Here is a 26,789-nt window from a genome sequence, read left to right on the forward strand (position 1 = left end):
TAGCGGGCGAGGACGCATCCTTGTTTGAGTCCATTATTGGTTAGAACCTTAGATGTTACAGTCGTTTGACTGGTTTTGACACGAACCCAGGTCCCCTCATGGAGGGCGATTATAGCCCTTAACAGTTTTTGAGAAATGCCCCAGTAGTCCAGTTTTTCCCAGAGCTTCCCGCGGTCAACTCAATCGAAGGCTGCGCTGTAATCGACAAAACAGCAAAATAGGGGTAGTTGTGATGGCTGGGTCGCTCGGAGTGACAGGTGTCCCAGTGCTAAGATATTGTCTATAGTAGAGCTTTGAGGCCTGAAGCCGGATTGGAAGAAGGGGGCGATGTTGTTATCCTTAACCCAGGTTTCTGGTTCTTTCAACAGAATTCTGGCATATGCCTTCGCTTCTATGTCCAATAGGTCAACAAGCCGGTAGTTTTCGGGTTTCGTGCGGTCCCCTTTTTTATAAATGGGAAAAAGTATTGAGCCTTTCCATGACAAAGGAACAATAGACGTGGCAAGTGCATACTTAAAGAGTTATGTTAATTGTTCTGCCCAGAAACCTTGAGAGGCTTTGAACACTGCTGCAGGGACTCCATTGGGGCCTGGGGCACCATCTGTTCTCATTTTTTTAATTAGGTTGACGCCTTTTTGTATTTCTAGGGGAGTTGGTTGTATTTGGATATAAGACCTGTTCTGGTGTGTTGTAAATAGTTGCTTTGCGTATTTGACCCACTCCGAGGCTGCCACCTCATTTTCCTTGATTTGTCCGCTATGGCTGTGTTGCTTAATGTGTCTCCAGAGTTGGATGTGACCCTTTTCTTTGAGAAAATTAAATATTTTCAGCCACTCAGCCTCGATTTTTTCCTGTCGCATTTCCCATACTTACTTTTTGTGCTCCCTGCGAAGCGCTGATATTACTGGTGTTTGGGAGTTTAGGACTCCTTTTCTTCTTGCCTTCAAGGACTTTGAGAGACTGTGTTTGGTCTGAACTAAATCCCTTGATTTTATTTTTGCTGGTAGGCATTGGGGATGGGAGGCCTGAGTTTTAAATGTTCCAGTACGTCCCACAAGGACGGATTTTAATTCATCTAAGAGTGTTCTCCATCGGGGATTCAAGGCTTGTGCCTGAGGAGCTCCGTTCTTTTTGTTTAATCCAAACCTCGAGTTTTGTACCTAAATTTGTAGACCATTTTATTCTCCCCAGAACTTCGTGGTGCTCTTCTCCGGTTGGGAACCCCAGTGTTTCTAGTTGTTTTGCGAGTTTTCCGTTTAGCTGAAGAGATACCATCAATGGTCTATGGTCGCTCTCATTCCTATTTCCCACTTCGAAGTTGTTAAATATTGGTACCAGGTTATCCACAATAAAGATGTAATCGATTGTTGACTTGTCCCTGAAGGTGGGGAGAGGGAACCAGAGGGGATCCACAGCTTCTTTGATTGTGTGGGCAGAAATCATATTGTGAGAGAGGAGGAGGCGCTGTAGGGGGGCCAGTTTGATCTTGGCGAGGGAGGCCGTTTTTCGGTGCCCCAACTCTCGGGCATTCATGTCCCCAACAATAATTGGAAAATGTGCAACGTATTTATTTAGGAGATGGTCCATTTTAGTTGACAATATTTTTAGTGCTTGCTTTTTTTGCTGGGAAGCGGGGTTGACGTAGCAGTTGATTAACAAGAGACGAATTGGGTTGTTGTTGCTTTTTAATCCGCAAAGCAATACCGCTTGCAGATTAGCGGTGTTCATTGTTAGTGAAGTTGCCTCTATACTGCGCGCTTGGCTAATAAAAATTGAGAGCCCGCCAGATGCTCTCCCAAAGATGTTGCGTTTTATGGCTGCACAGTGAAGTTCGAAAAAGCCAGGGAGAGTTAGAGGTTCGGTAGCCCATGTCTCTTGAAAGCACAGGATGTCATTTTCGCAAAGGTATTTTTTTACTGATCTGCACCCAAGCAGTCTTTTTAGCCCAGCAACGTTCCAGGATATGATGGACATCTGTATGTTATTTCCCGGTATTCCAGCGTTCTATTCGTTCTCGCCACCCAGGAGAGTGTAAAAATAACTATGACAACCTCAACGCGCAGCGGACGCGCGCAGCGGGCGCGCCAAATGCGCCACTAAGGCATGCCCGTCTGCGCCCGTCCGCGGCCGACCGGGGCCAAGGGCCAGAGACCCTGCTCCCGGCGCAATCCATCATTTTTGCTACAGTTCAGACTCTCCATGCCTTGGATCCCCCAGCGACGGAAGCCTGTAAACATTTCTTCACACCCAAAAATCTCCCTCCCCTTTGTCCACACTGCAGATCCCAGATTGGTAATAGCGCACTCGCTCCCCCTACTAATCGGCTAAGTTTTAAAATGTTTTTAATCAACTGCAGATCCCTGCCTTTCCATGCCGCCAAAATCTCTATTCTGCTTCAGGATGAAGCACCTGAGGTATTATTTCTCACAGAAACTTGGCTCTCCCCCAATTCTGAGCCTGACCTCGTCCAAGCGTTGCCCCTGGGCTATGCCATCTCCAGATTAGATCGCCCTTTAGGGAAAGGCGGCGGAATTGCAATAATATATAAACATGGATTCATCTGCCGAGTACTGGGTAGTCCTGCCTCCGATTGTGAGAATGTCGCATTTACTATTAAATTCAGGCCTGTTCTGACCTTTTCGGGCTTGTTGATATATAGACCCCAAGGGCACTCGACGAACTTTTGTAAAACCTTTCCTGAGGTGGTTGCTAACTTAACTAGCTCCTCTGGTAACTTTTCCATACTGGGCGATTTCAACCTCCATTTTGATGACCCCGCACAAACCTCTGCAGTTGAGCTTACTAAAGACCTTACGGTCTTTCCACTCACACAAAAGGTTAACAAATCCACTCACACGAAGGGTCACTAACTGGACGCAATTTTTTCCAATCTGGATACCCTGGTCGTTGGAAACCCCATCCCCACCCCGTGGTCAGACCATTATTTTATACCATTTATTTGGTCGCCACCAGGAAAAACGCCTCACAGAGCTCCCCTCTTCCTGAAATCCAGGCCCTGGTCCAAACTGCCCTTGGAGCAATGGGCCAATCTCCTGGAAACTACTAGACCAGCACCTTCGGCTGATGTAACCATAGCCAACAAAAATTTTAATCAATGGCTTAAAGATTCTGTGGATACCCTTATTCCCGAAAAGGAAATAAAAGTCAAGATTAAAAACCCCAAAAAACCTTGGTACACAGCTGCCCTCCATGAGCTGAAACGGAACTGTAAAAAAATAGAGAGAGTCTGGAGGAAAGACTTTTCCCCAGAAATAAAGGAACAATATAGGAAAAGTATTACCATTTACAAAGCAGAAATTAGATCCGCTCAGGCCACGTTTTATGAAGAAAAAATTCTAGCTGCATCCAACCCCCGCGTGAGATTTTCAATATTGTAAAAACCATTTCAAAACTCCCCCCCAACCCCATTACACCGGATAAATCAGGAGCTCAGTGTGATACTCTTGCTGATTTTTTTCCTCACCAAAATTGACACCATGTTCTCGTCTTTCTCCCCCACAAATAAAGTTTTGGTACCCTCATTTCCAGCTAGAACTCGGCCGCTTCTTGATGTAATTCCTCTCTTAGAGCTACCAGAGTTAAAAATTCTGTTTGCCAAAGTTAAAAGCGGTTCACCCAAAGACCCCGTTCCCCTACGAGTGCTCACACAAGTAGCTGGGGTAGTTCTCCCAGTGATTCTAGACCTAATCAACTCCTCACTTGCCTCAGGAGTGGTCCCTCCCGCATGGAAGGAAGCAATGGTGAAGGCCCTGCTGAAGAAACTTTCCCTTGACCCACTGGTCTTAGGAAACTCCAGCCCAATTTCACTCTTGCCCGGGATCAGTAAAATCATGGAAAAACATGTCAATGCGACACTCTCATCCTTCTTAGAGACCCACAATCTCCTCCACCGGACCCAGATGGGTTTTCGCCCTCTTCAGGGAACAGAAACTGCCCTGATCTCGTTTGTGGAAGAAGCTAGGAAAGCAGTGGACTCTGGCGGCACAGCGGTAGTCTTGCTGCTCGATCTCAGCACGGCTTTTGATACCGTGAACCATCAGATTCTAATTAAAGGCTTCACAATCTAGGCATCTCTGGAACTGCGCTGGCATGGTTCCAGGAGAGAATCAATTTCAAATCACTATGCATTGCCCAAAAAGCCTTCCATAACCTAGACCCTCCTATTCTCAATAACATCATACAGCGCTATGAGCCTAATAGAACCCTCCGCTTCAAATCACTTATCCTGGCATCCATTCCTAAAATTTAAAAAACCAGAAGCGGAGGTCGACTATTCTCTCTAAATGCCGCGAAACTGTGGAACTCCCTTCCACACCTTCTTCGAGCTGAATCCAACCATCTCTCCTTCCGCAGATCTCTTAAGACGTGGCTATTTCCCTAAACCCCGCATGATCATCTGCCCTGGTCTCTACAAAGCGCTGGGATGCCTTTGGGTAGCCATGCGCTATATAAATACCACTCAATTTCAATTTCAAGATATCATTTGGTGTTAAAAACCAGTGTGGACACTAGGGGGAACCAAAACCCCATCACCACTCAAACCGTCAACATGTTTCTGTCTCTTGGCTCAAAAGAATCCGTGGCATTCGTCAGGACGGAACACTGGATCATTTTGTGGCATACACTCCTGTTAGTGTCACTATAAATCAGGGCTGACCTTTGTCATCCCTCACAATTCCTAGGTACCCTAAATGTGGGTCACCTGGGCCCCTTACAGGAAGGACTCAGGAACCCCTGTAGTCATTCATACTCCAAGGTGAGTTCCTCTTGGATCACCTAGTGCTGCTTGCTCCTTCCAGTGATTAGGCCCAATCGCTGGGAGGATGGAGCAAGCAGCAATAGGTGATCCACGAGGGATAAACCTTGGGGTTCCTGAGCCCTTCTTCCATGTGCCCCAATTGACCCACATTTAGGGTACCTAGGAATTATCACCATTCTGAATGAAATGAATATATGCTTTGAGTTTTTCAACATACCATGGAATTATCTTTACTGTATGTGATGTATTTATTAGACCGATTCACTACAGATGTTTGCAGCTCAATTTTTGTGTTTCCGCAATTCAGTTGACCTTGTTCCTCCCATGTTCCTAGAGATACAAAGGTACCCTGCTTGTTTCATTGTCTGACACCCCTGTAGCATGCCTGAAGTACTAGTGCATCCATTGCCTGATGTATGCCGGAACATCCAAAGAGCAGTCATCTCTTCCGAAGCAGAAGGCCCAGAAGCCACAACTGTGGGAGATGAACACTCACCGACCAGGCAATCCCTACTAATCATCTCAGTGGACCGACTGATGAATGAGGCCATCGCCCGTTGTCCCTTGACGCCAACAAAGACACCAACATTGTGATGCTGACCAGCATAGGATCCAGCTCCGAGTTCTAAATCACGTCACCCCACATTACCTACCTGAGAAGCCTTTGACTGCTCGTCCTGAGAGTAAGTACAGGAAAGGTGTGTTTCGCCCAGGTTGCAGAGCGGAGCTATGCGAAGATGAACCCCAAGACACAAGTGGCAAATAACTCCAATTTTGTTGCTGTTATGCGGCAGATGAAGGATTATATGGCAAATACAGCAAATCTATAATTACGCGAAATCGTCACAGCCGCAATTGCCAAATTCTTGTGGCCCTGGTAATACATAATATCCATTGTTGTACTGCCTCTGGCACTAAGATGTTAGTAATAAGTCTCCCCAGTGACACATGGTTATCACTTAAATATGTTTTCGCTAAACATCAGCTTATGAGTTCTGTAAATGCTTATAGTTTCATCTCAAATACACACCTTTCAATTTCGGTATGCAAATATTAATTCAACCAACCAATAACTTATCATGTTTTAGGCTGGACTGCGCACAGGAGAGCTACTTACAGGTAGCTGGAGAGCTACCAGTAGCTCACAAACTACTCGTTGGAGAAGCCTGCTTTAGCATAACTAATACAACTGAAAGCCAATAGCATTGTGGCGAGAAGGAAATAGTCCTCTGAGCTGTACCAAAATGTGAGTGACACCTTATTCAAGCAGTTACCAATAGGGCTGATCTTACGACCCTTTCTGTGTATTTTTTGTTGATCGATGACAACGTTTTGGCAGCACCAGACCTAAAAAAAAGTGTGTAGCCATGTTAAAGTATGACGGAATTCATGCAAAGGAAATTGATATTTTACTCTGGATTGTGTATAGATGAGGCTGGTGCATCTAGTATCACCATTCTTTATTTTCTTAGATCTACCATGGTAGCTATCGCTTTGTTCCTGTGATACTGGGATCTCTTGGATCCTGTACTTGCGCAAACACTTGATTAGCACTTTTTACCAGCACTCGTGTTGATCTGCTTCCAATCAGGTGTGAGTGCCATCATTCTCTTTTTATTCTCCCTTTAGTGAAGCAGGATGATGAGACGCATGAAATCTCCATCCCCTTCGAAGAGACAGCCCACATAGAACCTCAGATGTTTTACAGTCTCAGCCCCTATCGGAACCACTTTGAGGGTAAGGGGCTCCAATCCCTCCATGCCCTCCATCATTGCACATTCTTCTGTATTTACATTTGGAAGTGTTTATGTGGTGCATGTGATACTGGGGAATTCACCCCGCTGGAATGTAAAAAACATTCAGGATATGGGCAATAATGGAGCAAACGTCCCCTGCCCCTGTAATTATGTGTCTGTGACAGAAATAACTTCTCATGCCTTTGGAATCACTTTAAATAGAGAGGTAAGGCTACAAGGGGCAGCAGCAAGACCTAGAAAGGTGTCCCTTTAAAGGACGGTTTCCCTCACCCACCAAAGGTGGCATGCTTCATCATTGGGGAACCTCCTCGCACCATGAAGCGTAGTCATGGCTCAGTGCTTAATTTGTAAAAAAAAGAAGTGCAGGTGCTGAAAATGTTGCCAAGGAGGCCACAGCTCACTTCTTCCTCCGGTGAGCCCCACTTTCAACACTCTCACTGCCTCAGTCTCTATTTTCTAACCTTGATCTGTTGTCTATTCCCTACATATTTACTCTAAGAGTCTATCTTCTAACCTCTCTAGTTGTTTTCTATCATCTTTGTCACACCTGGTGTGTTAACTTATTCCCTGCATTTTTGATTTACCCTCTATTCATTCTACCCCTGCCCTTTTTCATCTTCACTTTTATCCATGCTCTGCTCTCTCTCCCCTCGATCTTGGCTCTTTACGATCACTCTTCGAACAGTGATTAGCTGTGTCTCCGTTTTATCATTTGTCTGCTTTTTTTCCTCTGTCCTGTCCTCTACATCCTTTCATTCTATCTTCTCTCTTCCTAATGCTCTCTTCTTCACATCATGGCTGCTTTCCCTTTGTATCTGATTTGCTCTCCTTTTCTTCTACTTAGCTCCGTCTTATCTCTCTCCTCTCCTGTTGTTTCTTTCTCCTCTTTACTCCTGCTCTCTCTCTCATCTATAACACTGCTGCTTGCTGTGACCCCTGTCGTCAGCCTGTACATGTCCCTGCTATTTTGAACTCTGCGTTTTCCTGTTGTCTTTCCTAAAGAAGAGGAAGATGACATGTGTTTTACTTTCTTACCTACACCGAGTGCAAAAACAAAAAGTACACCAAATGAAAATTCTTTTTTTGCATATATTAATCAGTGCAGTATAACTGGGTTATTTGCAGAACAGGTAGCTGCTCGAGCACAGCAGGTGATGTCACTACTAGTGCTGCCTGTAATTAGTAGGTCCAGGTAAGGCAACAGCATTGGCATCCACTGCTCAGCTTGCTGTGACCCTGCCTGCTACAGCCCAGGCATCATCCCCAGCCGTAATGCTGCCAATGCTGGTAAGTATGGCTGTGGTGCCTACTGGACTCATGTACGCTCAGCAATTACCATGCTGGGGTGCAGCGCACAGATTCTAGAAGTGACGACATGGCGCACAAAAGTTGTGTTGGGCCACAGCCGCATCGAGCACGTTGAGGATAGCAGCAATGCAAGGCTGCAGGATATGCTACTCTGGCTACACAGCAAGTGGAAAGTCCACACTTTCGTTCATTCTTCCTCAAGAGCCCTCACTTCCAAGTTCCAAATGCGCTCTCGCAGCTTCCTTGCCTCAACTCCGTCTTGAGCCAGCCCCAGCTACAATTATTCAATGGGAGGCTTATGCTCAGGCAGTGGCATGGTGCAGCAGACTCTGGGAATAGTTTGTCGATTACTTCTTTGATTTGTGATCGGCGAGATGACATCATCACTAACTTGGTGATACACAATCATGCCTGACTGGACAGGCGTATGCTGGCCTGTCTATGAACATTTACCAGCCAGAAACCATGCAATGTATGTTATTTTTTTTATTTTGAATTTGAACAATTAATATTGAGACCATCACCTGCAGAAATTGTAGCCCCGGCCCTGTGAAAGAAGTGCAGGTGCTGAGCACCTGAAAGTTCCGGCTCAAATTAAGCACTGGTCAAGGTACGGGCTACAACCCCCTCAATGAGAGGAAGGAGCTCAGAGATGTTTTAATTGTCAGGAGGGTATCCAGTAAATAAAGATGTGCAGCGAACCCCGTAGCTAGTTTTAGACTCATTCACTTACTGCACCTCTCACCATGCCTTTCTGCTCACATTGTGTATTTAGGATCTAGGAGCTTCCAGCAGGAACTTTCTCCAGAATATTGAACTAAACTGTGCTAAAAATAAACTAGGGATGAAAGATACCAGCTACCGGGAGTAGGATCGCAAAGGGAAACAAGCAATAGGTTTTGCAATTGTCAGAGTTAGAGCTATCGTAGTAAATGATAATATCTTTTACCCATGTGTTTTAGTTTGGAGTGGAGTGGAATGCATTTGGTGCAGAGTGGAATTGTGTGTGTTGGATTGGAATTGTTAGTCCTGGAATTGTGTGGAGTGGATTTGTGGAGTGGAATTATGTGGCATGGTGTGCAGTGGAATTATGTATATAGTAATTATGTGGTATTGAGTGGACTGGAATTATGTGGAGTGTGAACGTGTTGGAATGTAACTATGTGGATTGGTATTTTGTGTTGTGGAGTGGTATGTAGTTGAGTTTACTTATGTGGTGTGCTGTTAAATTTTGTGGCATGATGTGGAATTCTGTGGTGTAGATTAGATGTATGTGGTGTGTTGTGTAATTGTGTAGTTAAGTTGAAGTAACTGGTTTGTTGAATTATGTGGTGTGGATTGGAAACATGTAGAGTTGAATTGTGTGGCGTTGAAGTCTGTGGCGTTGAGTGTAATTCTGTTGATTGGAAGAGCATTGAAATGTACGAACACGGAGCATGCATTGCTCATAAAAGTGAATAGTAATTAGGGTAAAATTTCATATAGAACAGACAGCCTTCCCTGATGTTGCTCTTCGCTGTTGTCTTTGGATGAGGCAATTTAGATCTCAGTACGTGGCTTTCACAATCTCAAAGCCAATGTGGCAGCTACTACCAGAATAAAAATACAGGGATTATACGTAAATGCTCTGTGCTAATTGATGCTTTCCCTTAAGTAGGCCATTTAAATGGTAGACAGACAGAGACGTTTCAGTAACATCACAGGGAACACATAAGTCGGGTGACGACAGAAACCTTGGTGCTTGTCATGCACAAGTAATTCTAGACTGTGGGGGTGGGGCGCAGAAGGAGGGGGTTAAACGAAGAAAGACACAGGACATCAGACCTGATATTGCACAAAAACAGATGATATGTGTGTCCACTAGCTGCAAAATGAATAAGGGGAGCCACACTTCATTGCTGTCATATACGTAAACGATTTAAAAAGTTGCAGTCAGTTTCCCTCCTATGAAGATAACCCGCAGAAGGTGCTCCTTGCTGCAGCTGAGCCGAGGGTATGTTATGGTGTGCACTGGGACAAGGCGGTTGACGAAAGAAGTATTCCTGCACACGGCATGAGAAGAAAATATACGGGCAGTAGGAAACAAACAGAAGCAGATGGCATATAGCTAAACAGGAGCTCTGGTGATGAAGCACAGGCAGGAGAGGCGAGACTGAGGGATGACCAATAGCTCGGCAAAGCACACAGACAGGCGGTAGTACTGGAGGTTCCAGAGAGCTCATTATCTCGTGCTCTTTCTCAAGCATACAGGAATCTTGCAGGTTTTAGAGTGCTTTTGATCTAGTGCTCTCAAGCTCACATATGGCAGCATTGCAGATTCCAGAGAACTCACATTCTTGTGCACTCTCTGTGAAACATACAGCAATAGGGCAGGTTCTAGAGTCCTTCAGGCCAGGCTCAGAGTGACGTAGTGTAATTGCATCAAGGACTCACATGACGGAACATCGTGCTTGCAGGCTCAAGCTTGAATCTTATAAGCTAGTGAAATCTACCATTTTAACTCATGGGCAGTGAACGAAGTAAAAAAGTCTTAAAATAAGAATACATATGAAACGAGGGATCCCGGCATAGCAGGACAATGGAATTATGTGGCAGGGTTGACTAAATTATGAAGCAAGAAAGGGAAAATTATGTAGGAGAATGAGACAGGTTTTTTTATAGTATTTAATTAATGTGTCATTTGTATGCGTTAACACTATTTTGGCAAAGGTTTCAACTCTTTAGCAACATTTAAACTCCCAAACACAGCCATAAGCAAATGAAAGATTACAATTATACCTTTGCACAGGACCATCCACGGAGCTACAGTGAAAATAGGGGGACAAGCAGAGAAAGGGGGGACTGGAGCGGAAGCAGGCTGAGAATGGGGGTGGCAAGGGCTAACCACACACTGACCTTACAGCCAAATACTTCTGCACACAGTGAAAGTGGCGTCTACAGAGAAGAGGAGGTTAGAGAGAGGTAGCAACTGAAGCAGGCTCAGAATCAGTGTGTATCAAAAATGCAAAAACTAGAAAGTCAGGAGGACCTACCCGGGTGGCTATTAGGACTGAAAGGACCCTCCACGGAGCGGCAGGGAAAAAGGATGACTGGCATAGAAAGGGAGGGCTGGAGCGGAAGCAGGCTGAGAATGGGGGTGGCAAGCTGACAGTGGGCAGGGAGGAGGGGTTAGGGTCTGATTCTGGTCACATTTATTTAAACAGGAACCCCTGAACAACCTTTACCCTGCGCCTGTCATGCTTAAAAGGGTTGGCTATGTATGGAGTGTGGAGACATACAGGTTACTTCAAATACAAAACAAACATCCTCCTCAGTGGAATGACGACCACAGTGCATACACGCATGCCACAAGCAACGAATGCCTGGTAGTCACTCAACATTGTGGCTTCATTCGGCTCTTCTGTGCTGCTAGTCGAAGTAATGTGTTCAAGAGTACACTGTGCGTGGCTGGTGAGGATGAATGGCTGGTGGTCGGCTAATCATGCTGACATTACGGCCAAATACGTCTACACACAGTGAATGCAGATTCCACAGAGCAGATGAGATTAGAGGGAGGCAGCAAAGAATGTAGGCACAGAATCAGAGGAGTGTGGACAGTACATGCGAAAAATGGAAGGTCAGGAGGACCTACCCCTAAAGCCAGTGGGATCGAATGTGCTCTCCACGTAGTGTCAGTGATAAACCACACAAACGCACACTTGAAGGAAGTGCCAGCGGAGAACCCTAAAAAAGCATACACATACATCAAATGAAAGTCGTACAAAGCCAAACACGAGCCGAGACAGGAAACAATTTTAAAAAAAAGAATTCTCCAAAACAACACATAAACAATCACAGTGTAAGGAAACTGTACTTGGCCAGTGCTCCTCTACTAAGAATGAAAGTGGCGTATCGGTTGCGCAAACCAGTTAAGAGGCAGCAGAGAAGAGCAACACTGGAGTCAACCTATGGTAAGCAACAGGCTGGATCAAAGTCCTTTTTCTGAATGCAGCAGGTCTTGCAGACAGGGCATGTGTGCTGCCTAGGCTAGACCTAAAAAGGACAAGAATGAAGGCTTAGACAGAGATGAGCCTGCCAAAAAGTGTGGCTGCATTGCAACACAACTTCTGAAAGATTGCCAGACTATTAAAGAAGAGCAGTAGGCATAGCTGCCAAGGTTTCAGATTGCTATGAGTGACAGTGTCATAATTTCAGTGTAATTATGAGTGACATTCAACAACTATGAGTGACAATTTCTCGCGAGCAAAATCAAGCAATTTTCGAAAACATATAAATATCAGAAATTACACTCACAAGCCCTCTAAAAGTAAATTAAATGAGTGACACAACTTTGTAGACAGACATTGGACAGGACATTGCAGCTGCTCTTGTTTGCAATGCTACCACTTTTCAGGTGAGCAGGAGCGTAAACTGACATTCCTTGTTTTTGTTTTTTCACATTGAAATAATTTGACACACCACGTTACCTCATTGTCGTGAAGCTAAGGTCATTCCTCAGGAAACAAATCATTCCTTGGCCCTGGCACTGGGACAGACTTAGCATTAATCGGGGGGAATACGTCACGTGCAACCAAATTGGAGGGGATTGCGGACTGAAGAAAGGTCACTGGCCCGCCGCTAGTTGGCGAGGACGATCTCCTTCTGTAAAATGAATTTGCTGCAGCACCTTCGAGGGCATGGGGGCGTTCATTGATTTTTAATTGCAGCTGAGCCACGATGTGGGGTCGATGCAAGCAGGCGGCGCTGCTGTGTGCGCCATAATGTGATGCAAATACCATTAGCCAGGCTCCAACAACTCCGGCAGCAGCGGCAGGATGTGACGTCACCCGTGCCGCAGCGGGAATCAATCTTTTTTCATAAAATACATTGTAGCACTGCGTGCAGCAGCAGGTGCTGGTGGCTCAATTAGTGAGCCCCAGGCCAGTTGGAGCAGCGTGTACATGCCACGGCACGCTGCCAGCCACCACTCCTGTTTAGTTTTAGGCAGCGCTAGTTTAAGTGACGGCTGAGGCGCTATGCCTGACAATGCATTTCAGTGCGGGGATGCGGTACACCACACTGAAATGCGTTAGAGTCACGTCTGTTGCGTGATACTTGGCAGGCCTGAGTAGGAAGTAGGATAACTAACCTCCATACTAGTTAGACGAGTTAAGGTGAAAAAATAATAGCCAACATCATGGTTTGTTGTAAGTGAAAGAATAAATACCAGGACTGGAATATTTACTAAAAAGTAGCCCTTAAAAAAGTGCTCCGTGTTGGGGTGGTTGTCTAACAGAATAAATATCAAGGGCAAAAATATTGTGTGGCCAAAATATTGAAGGAAAACTATTGATGACCAGAATATCGAGAGGGTAAGTGCAGATGGGACCTGTCAAATAGCAAGGCTGTTAGTCTTTATTTCACCTCATGCGGCTTTCATCCACCAATATTATCTCCCTGCCCCTATATCGAACTATTGAAGTTTTTCATCCCTGCTTTCTCCCACTGCCACCGTTTTTTTCTTCCTCTCTTTTCCCTCTACGCTGCTTTGCTCTCTCATGTTCTGGGTCAAAGTCTAATGACTAAAAATAAATCCTGGTCCCTAAAAAAGTGTGCCAATGGGCCCCACCTGCAACCACCGGTTCACATCAAGAACCGAGAGTCACCTTGTATCACATGAAATAGGCTCTCAGGTAAGAGCCAAAACTCCACAGTGAAAGAGAAGGCAAGCTGAAAACCTCCACAAGAGAGGTTTTCCAGATCCTGTGGAAGCTCATACAGTTGAAGCCCATCGGGGGTTTCACAACTGGCAGCAATCGCTGAAGCGAGCTGGTGTTGCTAACTCTTCTCTGTAGGATGAGTGGCAGGCATGGCAGGCACACGTTCTGTGTGGCGTCTAAACCTGCCACCCAAACCATGAATTTTTGCCCAACAAGTCAGTGGGACAGGAGGGACAGGATGTTTTGCTGAATCAGCTCTGTGCTGGGTCAAGGCTGAGGTTTTAGCCTTCAGTGCCCCAATCCATAATAAAGCTTGAGTAGCATTGCATGCCCTGATATTGCGCTTCAGTGTCTGCTAAGCAGACTCAGCAATACAGAAAAGTGATCACTAGAATGCTTGAATTAGTCTCAACCACTGGTAATTAGTTACACTGCTTGTCAGTCCTACGTTTCTTTGTCCACCATACCACCTCAAAGAAGGAACATCCTTATTACAATCTGTCCTAGTCCTTTTCCAATAGGAATAGTCCAGCATGAACTCCCTGTCCAGGTCTCCTTTGACCTGGGACACAAGCACCCTCGACTGGCTTCAGTCTGTTTGTGCCTCATCTGTAGGGGTAGCTAGGTTCCCGGGCACAGTGAGCAGTGGCCCCATGTCTGCTCCATGTCTGGTCATACCCATCGTATTGAGGAATACATAAAAGGTGATGTGGGAATGTCTTGATTTATTCTCAGCTACTTGTATTTACTCAGGCGGCATCCCAGTACATAGTTTGTGTGCCCATTATGACACCTCCTACAGGAACCAGCCATATGCAAATTCTCCTAAGTCCTGCTCCATAGGAATAGTTCAGCCTGAAATCCCTGGGCTGGTCGCTTTAAACTGAAACACAAGCAACCCTGGATCGGTTTGGGCCTATTAGGGCTTCGTCATTTGGGCCTTCTTAATCAGGGGGAGGGGCTCACCTGGCAGTTCAGGGTGGGCTGTTCCCATGAAGAGCTGAGTCTGTACCGATCTACAGAAGGATGGCCATTGTTTAGATTATTATGGTGGATGAAAAACAATAGACTGGTATGCGGCCGGAGCAGTTGCCAGTAGATCAGATTCATTCAAGCTTTCCATACATTACCTTGTTGTTTGATGTAATGCTTGGCAGATTCAGCTGAGATATGCAGCAGAGTGCTCAACACAGAAAAGCAGCGGTGGGACTCATGCTGGATGGCCTACCAGTTCTTTCATCTGTCTCTCAATGCCCACCTCAGCAAGGCGCTGCGGATCTATCAAAATAACTGCACCAAAGGGAACGTGTGAGAAGCAGCTCCCTTACACAACGCATGCCACAGGATTGCTTTTCTCGGTTGTCTCCTCACCACCTGTGCTATGTTCTTCCTTCTGTTCTGCAAACCTCCACTTCTCTGTTATATATGAAAACACTCTGCAGCCAGACATGTCTCTTGTATCTCAGGGCGTTAAGAGGACTGCTCTCCTCTCCTGGTAGTTATTTAAGTTTTAATTAACAATCAAGAGGAAGGTACTTTTAAGGTGACCAGATTTTGAAAGGCAAAACACGAGGCAGTCTCACAATATAGAAATAGGACTACAATTTTGCATCAGTCTACGGGTACAGAATGAATATTATGTGTTAATTAAATTGCTATTTGATTACTGCTGCTAATGTAGCTTGCACTGGAACATATCAACACTTGCTCACCCTTTGTGTTCACTCAGTTATCGCTAAAAACCTATACGGGTGCTAAATTTACTGATATTTTCCAGGACAGATAGTGAAAACTGGAACTGACCTGGCATGTGTTTAATGCCTGGCAACTCTACTCACATTGTGGGACAGGAAACAACTTTAAAAATGTTAAACATTTTGTAGCACAAAAAAAACTGTTAGGATCATTAATAAAATCTATTGGTTCTTCGCTGTGTGCTTCAGGGATATGAACATATTTTAGTTCTTGTTCTCATATTATGCACCTGCATTCATTTAGATGAATTCCATTCCAGAAACATGTATTTAATTTAAAGTGAAGGTCCCAATTTCCAGCGCCAATAAATTCACTTCAAACCTTTGTTCCTTGCTACACTTCCAAGTATTTTGACATGCTGAGGTCTCTGCAGGTAAACAAACTAACCCTAAACTTTCTTTTTTTCTGCAATTCTGTGCATGCCATTGAAGTCGAGTTGTATTTAAAGATTTCTTAAATGAAAAAGGAAGACTCTATGTCCAAGTCTCGATGGGTACTATATTTTGCCTGACATATTTATTCCCACTACTTACTCCCAATATCATAATCTTACTTAGTTGCTCATGGAGGCTTTAGGTCATAGCAGTTGTTATTCGTTTGCAACACCTGATGCATTTACTTTCACTGTTGTTCAATAATTTGCACTTCATTTACAATGTGTTTTGAAAGTATGCTTGTAGCTCATACATTCATGTATTCATTGAATAGCGGGTGCTTAGGGAAAAACTTTGATCTTTTACATGAGTTTTAATGACATCACAGAGTTATTTTTTCTCAAAATAAACTATTAGAATGGCACACATGAACTGGTCACAGTCGTTTCCGTGCGGGGGCTTGGAACTTTGATGACATTCTAGGCAGCAGATCAGGGTGACTCCAAGCTGAGTCACACCAAGGTCATATGTACAATTTGACTCCAGAACATGTTTCTTGCAGAGACAAAATTCGGCATTGTCTTACAGACTGGGCCACGAACTCCAAAAACATATGAAGTCCTGGTACAAATGTATGTTGACTCTATTGAAATACCTAAACCTCATTATGGCAAAACGTTTTGTGCTTAAAGATAAGACTGGTAGGAATTCTTAAAAATGCACCTTATTATATGTTTTCTGCTTTGATAATGTTTACATTCACTGTTTTTGCTATTGCTACGATTTTACAGATTCTTTCTTTCATTTATTTTGCTCTAGAATTGGCTTATAGCAAAGCCTTTAAGAATAACATGGTGATTTCTTGTGTGTCCGCCTTTTTGGCAAGAATTCTTAACAATAAATCAAATATACCAGGCAGTCTGACAAGTTGTTCATTTTCTCCAGTTAAATGATGGTGATGCATGGGTGATCCCTTGTCTGTACCTTATGTTCAATGTTGGTAAGGTGGTCAAAACCAGCTGCAGCTTATGAGAAACCTTTGTTTCTTGAACACCACGGTATAATCAGGAAAGACTTTAAACAATGTTTTCCTCTTTCCCTTGTCCTTTAGTCAATGGTACTTTAATTTCTAATTAATTTGTCAAACAATGATGTATATGAAAATACAGCTCAAATTGCAGATAAATCAATACTCTGCAGGCAGACTTGGATTCAAAGCCAGTTTATGATACACTGAATTTGGGCTCTGTTTGAAAAATCTACATACCCATTTTAAAGCAAATTTGTTTTGGACCAGTTCGCTAACGCATGTCTGGATTTTTAAAAATGCAATCCCGCTACCAAAATGACTTATCGCAATGGTCCTGTGTGCATCTCAGTGGCTGCTTGACCTTTGCAGTTCCACATTATGCTGTGAACTTTGAGAAGTTGACTCATATACATTGCCCGATTTCACACTAGACACATGCAAGTAATCTCATATCCTCCTCAGATCAATTCAGTTAAATTTTATTTTATTGATTTAGATCTCTGACAAGATCAACAATTATACTTGATACATAATTCCATCTCTCTATGTAAAAATTCTTCTACACGCATATAAGAGTATTTGGAGTATCCAACCCCTTTAAAATCGTGAGTGGAATTTTTAATCCCTCCTTGTCTATTTAAAACTGAGTAACATACTAATTAACATATCTTTAACATTTTCCTAAGCAAATCTTTAAAGTGATCTTCGGATCATATCGAGTTGTTGCCAATGCTACTATGCTTTCACTTAATAATGCACCATATACAACTAGATTTCCCAAATATTTCTGGAGGGGGAACCCATCTGTCAAGTGGTATTTAAATTATACCAAATTGTAGCCTCTGTACCTGGTCTTAAAATGCACCATTTGCAATTAACGTCTTTACTCATATACATAGAGAACCCAAAATTATTTGAAAAACCACAACATTTTGACCAATCTTAATGCGCTCAGATGGGTAAAAGTCTATCCTTTGAAACAACCTTTCCCAAATATTTTTGGAGTGAGAATGTAATACCACAATTTTAAAGGTGTGGGCAGTAGTATGGTATTTAACACAAAGTAATACCTCTTCCCCTGTATTAACATTTATTCTTCTTGTTTGGTAAAAGATACTCTTTTGACACAAATTCCTTTAGACCCTATTTCAAAAAAATCATACCAAGTAATGTGTCACAATGGATGTATAAATGTTAATTCAGGCTACCTTGTTGCTTGTGTTAAATACCATACTATTCCACACACCTTTAACAATTGTGATGTTACATTTTCAGACCAGAAGGGAAATTATAATGTACTATCCTGTATTTGTTAACCATTCGTCACAGTGGTGGCATACCCACCTCGGTAGTTATGGTTGAAATGTGATTTCCATTGATATTATTTTCTTTGATTGCCTATACCTTTGGCAGATATTCCACAATTTTCATCAAACAAGATATGGAATTTACCTTTCTAAAGACAACCTTTATTGTGCTAAAAATCTTTGGCTTACATTTGGTACAAAATGTTGGTGAAGTTTAGGGTGGGGTAGTTGTATAGGTAGTCTCAAATGTGTTCTTTTTAAATGTGTCCTTTTTATGTAAACATCAATGGGGATATTCCTCTGAGAATAACTAAAACATGTCAGCAATCTTTGAACGTCCACAATATTTAGCAAGTGCAAAACGCTTGGCTTCATTAGCTGCCTTTTGACTGTTTGAAATAATTTTGACCAGTCTGTTTTGAGAAAAAGAGTAAATGCGGCTGTCCAGTATCGTGCTTGCTGGTCTATATTTCTGTCTGGTTATGTGAACATTCAGAACACTTAAAAAACTACAGCTCTCTGGTGAGATTGGCTACAATTATCCAACATGTATGCATCAGGTTGATCAATGTGGTTAGAACATTTCCACACCACCACCTCAGTCACAGGCCTCGTGTGCACTATTGTACTGAACAATATTACAATCATATAACCTGCTTGGATGCACCTAGCAAAAACCTGTCCTGCCCAGATGTGAAAATGGGTGTACTACAACCAGTGAAGAGTAACAACACATGGATTGTAATAATTTGAAATTGCATTAATTTAATAGAGTGTTTACAATGAATTATGCAGCAAACTAAAACCACGTAAACAATCAGTATAAGTTTGCCAGTTTACAGAAATATTTGAAAACAGTTATGATACAATTAAATAACAGTCAAACATTAAAGATGTTCCCAATTCTGGATGCTGCAATCAGTCACAGAGTGTAAATAAGTGACGGGTATAAATGTATCTCTGCATTCACTTGCATTCCTGTTCCTTTTCTGAGTCTTTGGCTGTTGGACCCAGTAGCATTCTGTTATGTAGATGCACATTGCATGTTCTGATGCTTACAATGAACATCTAAGGTGAATTGAAAGAGCCATTTCTTCAGTGCTTTGTGAAACACTAGGTTATTGTAAATATGCCCTGTCTGAACAGGGTAGATGTTTAAAGTTTTGCAGTTTTAACAGAAAATCCTGATCTACAATTTGTGATTTGTTGTATGTTTGAATTTAAATTCAGAATTGCATTTTTGAAGGCAGAGGTAGCCGCTGGTCGTATGTGAAAACAGTCTTCTGGAAGAAGGTGGGTCTAGTTCCGCTTACGTCCTAGTAGGAGAAGTCAGTGGAAGGTACTTGTTCCATGCTGATGTTCTGGTGCATGACTCATGCTGCTGAGTTTTATATCAATTGAAGCATTTGAACATGCTACTTGGGAACTGCAAAGATAAGAGAGTCTTCACAGTGTCCAAAATGAATAGAACAAGAGTTATTTTTACCTGGACCCAGTGAGGGAAACCCATACAGGGAGAGAGTCCCAATTAGGTACAAACTGGATAGAGGAGTTCTTGATAATCATAATGATCTGGACCAGATATTTGCAGGAAAGGCTTTCAGTGTTAACACCGTTTGCTTTCAGATGCTTTCTTGTCAGCCAGTTGAAGACTGCAGAGTGCAAGCAGTCTGCTTTTGAGTAGGGTTGTGTTGTCTGCATAATTCTAGTAAGTCCAGCTGAAGTGATTGATAGAATAGGGCAGAGATTTGAGGTAGATGTTGAACAGGATTGAAATTGAAACATTTAGAGAGCTCAGTAGTACGTTGCACATCATAGAATGATGATCTGTGGTCAAAAGAGGGATTGAGATGATGCGTTTGATTTGAAAAAAGGAGTAGATCCAGCACAATGTCTTGTCATTAATGCCTGTTTGTGGAGCTGTTCAAGCATGGTTGTAAAGCATATTAGATGCCACATAGAGTACCAGTAGTATAAACATGGCAACACTATTCTTATTTACTTGATCTTTGGCAATTTCATTCTGTTCAGGGTAATGGATTTTGCTTCATAAGAGCTTCAATCTTCAACTTGCCCAAAACCAATTGGATGACGCTGATAAAGTCATAAGTCGTAGGGTTGTTAATGTACCTCCTACATAAGTAAGGTTATCACGTATGAACCTGTAGATCCACAAGGTTGTTCTTGTCAGGGACTGTCTGGGACTTTCTGGGACACAGTTAGGGACTTGGGCAAAGACTGGCAACTGGGTAGAAAATGAAGCAGAAAAAGTAGTACAGCACTGCCCAGAATCACACAGGAAGTCAGAGGAGAAAAGGGATACAAAGGGGAAGCCTGCACGAAGGAACAAAATGGCTAAGACATAGAAAGGACTGCCACTCATGAGGCGGTTCAGCATTAAGAATCACTACACCCAGGACGGATGTGCAATACACTTATATATAAAACAACATTAACAATATAGGGATTGTGGGGTAAAGTACTCGGGAGCTCCACACGGTAGGACTGAAGGTCAGTAAGTTCCTCACCCATAATTGCTGTTACATATACTAACTGCAAATACCCACATAAGGATATGAATGCAAAGGCAGGGTCTGTGATGCTGATAACAATAGTGATGTTATAAATGTAACTCAAAGACAATACTCACAGTGAACAAAAACACCAGCTGTGCCCACGGATACTGGCGATCAAACAGGAACACGCAAGGCAGCAACAGCAATGGGGTAGAACTAAACACAAGCACAATAGACAAGGCGCTAGCAAGGAGGAGTGCTTAACAGGAAATAAATAAGTCACAGGGCACACTTGATAGAAAGCAAGCAACAAGGTAATCGAAGCAAGACAGCTGATTGGAAAGACATCAAACTAGGAACTGGAGCCAAGGAAATGGAAAGAAAACCAGGGGCTGAAAAGAATATAAAGAAGGGAAGGCTACAAGGGTATACTACAATAGTGCTAGATCAGGAGTCAAGAAAAGAAAGTAGAAATGAAGGCTGTGCTGGAGCAAGAACAAGAATTTAGCAAAAGCCAAGGCAGCACAGCAGGCAGTGCTAGTTCAGAAACAAGGGAAACTACTGCATCTCAGGAACAAGGAATGCTAAGGTAAGGCTTAGGAGTCAAGGTAGCACCGCAGGCAGTGCTGATTCAGGAACAAGGAAAACAGGAGCAGCTCAAGAACAAGGAATAACTAAAGCTCAGGAAACACTGGAAACAAGGATTACAAAAAGCTCAGGAAATACTAGAAACAAGTAATTCAAAACCTCAAGAAACACTGGAAACAAGGATATTAAAAGCTCAGGAATCACTGGAAACAAGGGTGGTCTCACCGGTACATAGCTACAATGACCAACGCTGGACTGAAGGGAGTTGGGGCTTAAAAGAGCTCACAGTAATCATTTGCATCAGGTGTGAGCAGGCTAGCAGCAGCAAGCCACGGGGAACTGCCTTCCTCCACCCATCCTTGGCCTGCATGGGTAAAGACGAAGCAGAGAGTAGGGAATTCTAAGTAATAGAGTTTCAGGAATAAGCAGGCTGGCTTTCACAAAACCCTGAATGGATGGCAATTTCCAAATAGCGTCCAAATGGCTGTAAATCAGGATATGCATACAGGGGAGTGTCCAGAAACTTTTCAGAACACTTGAAATTCCGTGAAAACTACAGCACCATTTCTTCTCCAGCTTTCTTAATCTGGAGATGATCTCAGATATCACGCTTGCAGTTTCTGCTCTGTAATAAAGTTCCTCACCTTGATCTTTGGTTAGTAAGACTGTGTCATGCAGTTGCTGGTGTATTGTCTAATGTTTTACATTTCATTTTTTTAAACTAGCCGTAGGACCTCCGTACTTTAAAAAAGTATAACCATCAATACAAAATGTCAGCCTTGATTCCGCCATGCCAAAGCGTTATTGGCTAGTTTTCCTTCTGCCAGCAGCAGCTAAGATTCTTTAAAGCCATGTGGAAACCTTATTTGTGGCTAATGGCAACATTGTAGATGATGCCCAATCATTTTTTGTCCTGGCCATAACATGGATGTTTTACTGGTGGCTGCTATTGACAACATAGTTGGAGCTGAGGTCTGTGCCCATATCACATTTTGCTATGCACTGTTGCTAACCAGGATTCCAGAAATAGGATTCAGTGGCTTCTTCCTCAGATGGTTTAAGTTGTTTCTGGATGACCAAAGTCATTCCATGTAGTTACCACTTTATAATTTCAAAGCTTTATTTATTTGACAGACTTGTAATGCGTGCAGCTACCCCAAGGGGTTTCCTGGGGCAGAATGGAGGCAGATAACGGTGATCCTAACAGATAGCTAGAGTAGCCAAGTCTTCAGGTTCCTACGAAAAGCAAGTAAGGTGTTACAATTCTTATGGATGGCTGGAAGAGAATTGCACATTTTGGAACCTAGATAGGCAAAGGAACTGCCTTTCATGCGGGTTAGACAGAATCTAGGCATGGCGAACAGTGAAAGGCTAGTGGACCTCAGCAGACACGTAGGCAAATAAGGAGCCACCAGTTCCTGAATGTATGAGGGCGCTAGGCCATGTTTGGCCTTGAACATATAACACAATGCCTTAAATTCAATGCATTTAGAGATCTTAAGCCAGTTCAGTTCCTGAAGCAGAGGGGAAACTGAGGCACACTGTGGTAGCCGAAGAAGCAACGTGAAGCCGCGTTTTGAATAGTCTGTAAGCATTGAATCAAGGTCTTATCTGCGTCCAGGTACAGCACATTGCCAAAATCCGGTCTGGATATGACTAGAGGCTGAATGACAGTTCTATGCACTGCTAAATGGATTAACCAAAGAATCTTTCTGAGCCATTTGGGGACTGAATAGCAGGTAGCAGTGACCTTGGACACCTGTGGTTTCAATTAAAGTTTATCATCAATAATGAAACCGAGAGTATTGACCTTGGTAGACGGACTGAGTAAAGGAACTAGGCCAGAGCTTTCCAAACTCTGTGTCGGGACACAGTACTGTGTTGCCTACCATGTGTGGGTGTGTCGCGGGATGATGCATAGCTGCCAAGGTTTCAGATTTCTAAAATGGTTCTCTCTACAATCAGCGCGCACTACAAAGGATTCCACTGCATTTAGTAAATACTTTACGGGAGCCTCTGAAGTGCGGCTGATGGTGATGCTGCTGCGCTTCCAAATGCATTTCTAAAGACGTGTTTTTTGTCTTTAGAAATTCTAATGGGGGACGTTTAAATACCTACAGGGCTGTCATTAAACAGCAGGAGACAATTCCCAGAGCTTTCTCTGCAGCCCGAGTCCCGTTTGCCAAGTCCACAGACCTCTGGCTCCTCCACCTTTTGTTTTCTACTTCTCTGTCTGGCTGTGGCGTCACACGTGCTTGTCTAAGGCCTTACAGGTCGGTATGCTGGTTGGTCTCATTTCAGCAGCATCTGCTAGTTTTGCTAGCCATTCACCTCTGCAGTACTTGTTAAACTTTTCTGTACTAGACTTTTGGTCCTCATTTATGAAATGCAAATAAAATATGTGGAAACAAAAAAAGAGTAAGAGGCACAGCTAGAAGTCTGTGCTGATCTTGGAGGCTGGTGTTTTTTACCTGAAATGTTAGCTTTAGAAAAAAGAAGACTAAAAGGGTAACCTGATTTAGTCCTTACTAGACTGTACCTCACGTGTAACATCCGTACTTTGAGAACACCCCCACCCCCCCCGAATCCCCTTAGGTGGTTCGGGCTCGCTCTCTACACTGCTTTACCGTGTCGCGAAATGATGCATGTCTAGAAAGTGTGTCACTAACATGGAAAGTTTGGAAAGCTGTGCACTAGGCAGTCCGGCCAGAGCAGGATTGTTACCCAAAACCAAGTCCTCGGTTTTATCACCATTGAGCCTCAGCACATTTTTGTTCATCCATAAGGAAATATTCCTCAGGCCTTAGTGAAGCAGAGAATGATCACGGTGCTTGGCTGCTGATAACGAAAACATTATCTGAGTGGCATCCACGTATGAAAAAAGGGCAAGTCCACATTTCTCAATTACATCTGCTAAAGAACAAACATAGATGTTAAAAAGCAAGGGGCTCCAAATGGGTCCTGTGGAACAACCAAAGCCAAGGTTTGTGTCTTAGATCTCACATTAGCCTAGAGAGACCTGGAAGGTTTGGCCCTTTAAAAAAGAGCTCAAGGCTGCCAGTCAGGATACAATGAGAAACTATATCAAACGCAGTGCTCAAGTCAAGCAGAACGAGAGCAGCCGTGCCTCCAGAGTCTATATGTTGTCTAAGACATTCAGCTACACCAAGGAGAGCAGACTGTTTGCTATGCGAGCCCTGAAGCCGGACTGCGAAGGATGGAGGAGCTGATGGGTCTCAGTGAATATTGAGAGTTGCATATTAACATGTTTTTCCCACATTTTGGAGAAGCCAGGAAGAAGGTAAATAGGGTGGAAGCTAGACCAACAAGAGTGGTCCAAATTTGCTTTCTTTAGAATGGGGAGAACCAAAGCATGCTTCCAATTCTGGAGTATGCTGCCATCACTAAAAGACGTTTTAAGAAGCTTTAAAATAACAGTTAAGACAGGATCATTTAAAAGTCTGAGCTGAGTAGGAGGGTGTTGATCCAGCTGAGAACCAGAGTTAATGGAGTGCAAGATCCATGCGAGACCATGCCCTAATTTTATTGGTCTCTTCCGACTTATTTGCCGGAAGAGAGGCTTCCTCATGACTTAAAGTAGGGGCTTTCATGTACATGTAGGTATCTGTAGTCACAGGATCTGCTGCTAATTGCCGGAGAATCTTATCAACTTTTTCAAGAAAAAAACCTTCTTAATCGATCACAATCGTTTTGTGAAAGAGAGGGCGGAGACAATGTGTTACTAGCTTTCGAAAGTTCTTTCAGCACCCTAAAAAGAGTCTTCTGCCAATATTGAGAACTGGCAATCTTTTCAGTGAAGTACTTGGCACGTGCCGATTTACAGAGGGCATGATACCTTTTCAAAGCCACCACATACTGAGGCTTGGCCTCCTCATCATAAAGTTTCACTGTCTTTCTAATATTTTACGTTGTTTCCTTTCTAATCTAAGTGTGTCAGTAAAACAGGGAGCAGGGGGTGAGTTCTACCCGAATGTTTTGAGATAGGTGGCAAGATGGTGTCAAGAGCCTCCGTAAGCCATTTCTTCTTTCCTTGCGCAGTGCTGCAATGTCCAGCACATTAGCACCGTACCCCTGTACATTTATCACGCCCCATTGACATACAGCTCTTTTTCTAAATTAATTCCACCGTTAGCATCATACTGTCTCAAATAAAGGTCTCCAACAGTGTTTTGTGAAGATCAAGTAGTGAGTGTGGAAATAGTGGTTGAAATCTAATGAAGACAGAGGTCCTGGCAGTGGATGGAAATGCGAATCTTTGGAAGATCTACGTTTTGGTCTAAAAGGATGGGTCTCTGCCTCTGCCCCTTCAATATGGTAAAACAGATCTAGGTGTTAAGTCTGGGGTCCGCAGTTTCATGTTAAAGGCCAGGTCTATTCTGTCATCTCTTCATGGCCCTTGTAATTTAAGAAACTGAATAAATTCATGCCCACCCTTACACTTCATAGATGCAGCAGTAGCCAGCTTGAGGTTTGACATAAGTGATCTACTTCATCTAGGTTTCCACTATGTTGCCTAAATTGTACACTCATTTGTACAGATACTTTGTGTTCAATTGAATTAGATGCAGACTGGGCAAATTATGCTGATGAACACAATTGCCTCAGAATCCTATTTTTCATAAACAGCATTGGCGTTCAGATCCAAGCAAAAATTGCTTTTAATTAGCTTTGCATGGTTCTAGGATCTCTTTTCGGTGTGAACCCTCTTGAAAGTGGATGAGCCAGTATATCTTCTTTTTACAGCAGTGCTCAGCCAATGCTTTTCTGTGGAATGTTCTCGGTTTTGAGTACGTATTAAGAGTGGCAAAGCCTTTTTTCCTGTGGTTTCCTCTATCTGCAACTCTTCTACCTTCAGATTTGAGAAGAGTGCTCAGTCTGTACATCTGCTTTAAACAGTTGATGAAATATCTCTCTACTGATTTGAGCAGATTGACTGTCTACGTTTTTTTCTTTTAACCTGCATTCAGAAAACCTGTGGGTAATTTGCTGTGCCTTATTAAACTTATCGAACAAAACGTGTGTGCTATCATTTGCATGCGACATCCCTATCTCTTAAAATGCAAAGATCCCAATTTCTAAGTGTTAGCTCAAATTGCCACAAAAGGTGTTTTAAGGAGGGAGTGTCAAAGCTGTATTGGTTTGTTAAAACAAATGCGTTTATTCATTCAAGTCTGAACAACAAAAGTAGCCAGGGAACCCAATTCCGCACCACCTGGAATATTCACAGTAACAGTACACCCACATTGCCCACCTCTAAAGGCCAGCTGCTCATTGAGCATACATTTAAAACATTTTTAACTCAAAGAAGAGAGGCAACAAACCCATTTGAGTATATTTTACCAGTCAGCGCAAATCACAAACTTGTGGGTCCTTGTCAAAATGGTAATTCTTTCTTTATTGATGTTTTTCATTCATAATACAGAAATTTACCTCATGAAATCCCTCGGATTGGCTCATTTATGGACTGCCTCGTTTTCAATTCTCAACGTTATCACGATTGCAATGTCAGGAAATCCTGATACAACCAATAGAAATAGTCTAGTCATCCAGCCACAACTCTTGCTGGAGATCCAGAGACAAGAAGGTTGAGAGTGCGTCTTATTCGGTATTACATTTTCCAGAACGGTTTCTAGAAAGTTGAACATTTAGTACAT

General features: G+C 43.1%; 1 protein-coding gene across 2 annotated transcripts in view; it reads left to right on the plus strand.

Annotated features, from left to right (window-relative positions):
* The window catches only part of CCDC106 (coiled-coil domain containing 106), a 205,709-nt gene that overhangs the window by 125,618 nt on the left and 53,302 nt on the right, over nt 1–26,789 (plus strand). The window lies entirely within an intron of this gene.

This window comes from Lissotriton helveticus, chromosome 7 (assembly GCF_964261635.1).
Source record: "Lissotriton helveticus chromosome 7, aLisHel1.1, whole genome shotgun sequence".
NCBI classification, from domain to species: Eukaryota; Metazoa; Chordata; class Amphibia; order Caudata; family Salamandridae; genus Lissotriton; species Lissotriton helveticus.